The 4,073-nt window shown below is 40.9% G+C and overlaps 1 pseudogene; it reads right to left on the bottom strand.

The window, feature by feature from the left end:
• Positions 1 to 2,858: 2,858 nt before the first annotated feature.
• Positions 2,859 to 3,705, bottom strand: LOC103072040 (tyrosine--tRNA ligase, mitochondrial pseudogene; annotated as a pseudogene).
• Between the last annotated feature and the right edge of the window lie 368 nt (positions 3,706 to 4,073).

Raw genomic sequence — 4,073 nt, 5'->3', positions numbered from 1 at the left:
AAGTAAGATGTATAAAAATAACATACATCTTTACTACCTATAAGCAAGTTCTCTTTTGTGGATTAGGAATTCTTTATAATTTACAAAGAGAAAACATCCTTAATTTTGGTGGGCCCGAGAACATCAGGTCAGTTGGACTGAGCAGGTCAGTGCTTCTTATATAATTTTGTTTTTATTTTATCGACTGAAATAAGGGTGCTCTCTCGCCCTTTCTACTTCTAAATACCATGCTTAGATTGCATTTCTTGGTTTTTCTTAATGCTTGGTTTAAGCATTAGTTATTGAATTTCTCCTCTGCCCATCCTCATCACATACATGTGAAAAGCCTGTCATTCTCTCTAGTTTAGATTTTATAACTTTGGTCAGATCAATGATTCTCAAATAGAGTGCCTTAGAATCACTTTGATAGCTTGTGTAAATACAGATTCGTGGGTCCTACTCCCCTCTGATTCAGTAAGGGAGGATCCAGAGAATTTGCATTCCAAACAAATTTCTAGGTGATGTCATGATGTTGTTGGACTGGCCAAGGGACCACACTCTGGGAACCACTGGGTGACATAAACATTTTATATTCACATTGTAAAACATACGTTATAGCTGAGCCCTGTATATATACCATAGTTGCTTTCTGTTTCTCATCGATATATTTTTGTTCACCCTGGCGTTAATAATTGTCTTTTCACCATTTGATTTAGTTTGTATGCACCTATCATTAAGTTATACCCCAATTCTCTCTCAGTGATGTAAATCTCCCAATATGTTCAGATTCATTAGGTATTTTTAAATATCTTTTTAAAACATAAATATCCCAGGGGTTTTTTTGACATGCTCCAACGTGGACTGACACACACAGCTGCTGTGTTGAACACCCTACTTTCCAGATTTTGTAGCTTTTTAAAAAAGTATCTGAGAATGTCTTTTTTTCTCCCCTTTTATTCCATTGAAAGTTGGTTGACTAAAATTCTAGGTTGAAAGTAATTTCTTTTTGAAAGCACTGTTCCATGGTCCTCTGACTTCCATTGTTGCTACTGGGTAATCTGACACTATCTGATTCTTGATCCTTTGCAAGAAACCAGTTTTCTTTCTGGAAGTTTTAGAATCTTTTCTTAATATCCAGTCTTTTGAAATTTTTCAGGGGTTCTAGTGTAGGTCTATTTTCATCTATTGTGCTGAGCACAAAATGGGCTCTTCCAATCTGGAAACTCACATCCTACAAGTTTGAGAAATTTTCTCCAGTTATCTCGTGGATAATTTCTTACCTTCTATTTTCTCTGTCCACTTTTTCTGTGACTCCTATGTGTGTATGATGGACATTCTGGAAAAGTCCAATTTTCTTATCTTTTCTCTCCATTTTCTAACTCTTTATATTTTGGTTCTACATTCTGGGAGATTTCTTCAAGTTTACGGGGTTTCTTCCCTCATTTTTAATGCTTAACATCTCTTTCTGGCTCTTCTCTTAATATTTTTTTTTGAAGCATCCTGTTTTTGCTTCATGGATGTAATATCTTTTATCTCTTGGAAGGTATTAATATAGGTTTAAAAACTTTTTTTCTCCCTGTACTATCTCTGTGTCCTTCCTGTTACTTTATGTGATTTCTGTCTTTTATAATACAATTTTCCTCAAATATGTGATAATTGTTGACTGTAAATTCTTATTTAAGAGTGGGCTACTAAAAAGCCAACCGGATGCTTTTGTACCAATAAATAGAGTTGTTTGTCTCTCACTAAACCCTCACTGCCCAGGACCATGGAGCCCTGTCTTCTTCCACCTCTGGAGAAACATGATAACTTACGTGATAGAAAGACCATGAGATTTGATATGAAGATCTGCATGTAGGGTCCTGAATCTCCCCCTTAGAATCTGCATGAGCTTGAATAGATGTCTTGCTTTCTCAGTGTCAATCTGAATGCTTAGAACAGTGTACGGCACATGTCATACATGTAATACATATTTGTGGAATGAACAGATATCCTCAACTGAGAAATGAAAATCATAACACCCTCCTCCTCACTTTGTGGAGTTATTTAATTAAGAGAGTATGTCAAAAAGTCCCTTGAAATTATCAAGTGCTACTCAAATTTCAGAGGTTATTATCAAAGAGACGCTAACATTTATTGCACAAGTGCAGTACTGTAGGGAGGGTGCTGTACTGGTCAGTTTCACTGCAGGCATATCCTTCATAATACATGTGCAAGTATGGATGCTGTGCTTCTGTAAAATGAGAAGCACTGGGGTTTTTTTTAGGATAAAAAAGACATAATTTAATTTTTTCATAAAGTATAATTTTTAAAAAAGATTAACCCAGCAAATCATGGCCGTTGGTGTTTGCTGATCAGGAAATAAAATATTTCATCATCACACAAACACCTTATGTATAAACCAGCTTACATAAAAAATGAAATTGCTGGGCTTCCCTGGTGGTGCAGTGGTTGAGAGTCTGCCTGCCAATGCAGGGGACACGGGCTCGAGCCCTGGTCTGGGAGGATCCCACATGCCGTGGAGCAACTGGGCCTATGAGCCACAACTACTGAGCCTGCGCGTCTGGAGCTTGAGCTCCGCAACAAGAGAGGCCGCGATAGTGAGAGGCCCGCGCGCCGTGATGAAGAGTGGCCCCCGCTCGCCGCAGCTAGAGAAAGCCCTCGCACGGAAACGAAGACCCAACACAGCCAAAAATAAATAAATAAATTAATTAATTAAAAATAAAATGCCCTTATAAAAAAATGAAATTACTTACAGTGTGAAGCCTAGAGTATACTCCATTCTTTGTTGTTCTGATTAGCATCAGCAAACGTATAAGTTCCTTCTTATATCTTGAGAATGAATGATGGATGTTTGTTTGAACCACCAGGGTTTCTCATCATAGCTGAAGCCGTTTTATAGTGTAGAAATTCCTTTTCCATTATTAAGAATGAAAGTCCATTCTCAAGTATATGTGGTCCAACAACTAGCACTCTCAGGATTTGTTGCTTGTCTGCCATTAATACCAACTCCACCTTCTGTTAGCCAGTGCCCTCGTGGACCCTGCGGAATGGCATTTGTTTTGCAGCTTATATTTAGGACACTTGTTGCAAGGTTAAGAACTACTTCAGAAAATGAAGTTTCTTTAAACGACACTTTTAACTCTTGATCAGACATAACCTCCAGTGCATTTATGCTACGATGGCAGAGGGCTTGCGTATACTTTTTCACAGAATCCAGCCCTTCTGGTCCACGAACAAACTTTGTTACTTCTGCAGCAAGTCGTTTCTGAGGACGCCGATTTTCTGGCTTTGTGACATGTTGCTGCATTATGTCATTCATCTCTGGAAGGGGTGGAAAAGTGAAGGGCTTTTGGTACCTTTCTATTGAATCATCTTGCTGCCTGACAACTGATACAATTCAAAGGGAGGTATCTTAACTCTGTGTAGCCAAACAGCACTGTCAGATGACTTTCATGGTTTTGATCCACTTGTAATCAGGGGAACAGTGATTCCAAATACGTCTTGCCCAGTCATCTTGTGGATGAAATCATACCCGGACATGAGATTGCTTAGCTTATCAGATCCACCCAGCCGGATCAACAGCCATAATGTTGGAACAGGTAGTAGAAGTCATAGGCCTGGAGCATTCAGTATAAGAACTCTTTCGACCTCATGATCTCAGGGCTCTAGACGAGTCTGTATGCTCATGCGCAAGCATCCGCCTACCGCTGCTCGGAACGGCATAGAGTACTGCGCTGGGAAGCTGCAGGTCGGCTCATCAGCAAAGAAATGCTGATCAGCTGCTGGAGCCCTCTGCGCAGGCGCAATGGGCCCTCCCACCTGCGCAATCGCTTTGTAGCTAAAGGGGCGCAGCTGCGCCAGCAGATGGCCCACAAGAGGCAACAAGTCGGCAGGGGGATGAGGCCCCAGTAGATGGTCTGGAGAAAGCTTCCCGCCTTGCCACAGTGGAAGAGCTCTGGCAATTCTATCTTCATACCCCTTTTGGGGGAGAACTTCTGGTGTTTTTTTTTTTTTTGCGGTACGCGGGCCTCTCACTCTTGCGGCCTCTCCCGTTGCGGAGCGCAGGCTCCGGACGCGCAGGCTCAGCGGCC

The sequence above is a fragment of the Lipotes vexillifer genome, unplaced genomic scaffold (assembly GCF_000442215.2).
Source record: "Lipotes vexillifer unplaced genomic scaffold, Lipotes_vexillifer_v1.1 scaffold484, whole genome shotgun sequence".
In the NCBI taxonomy this organism is placed as follows: Eukaryota; Metazoa; Chordata; class Mammalia; order Artiodactyla; family Lipotidae; genus Lipotes; species Lipotes vexillifer.
Note: the sequence above shows the minus strand (reverse complement) of the source record. Positions and strands in the feature narration are given on the sequence as shown.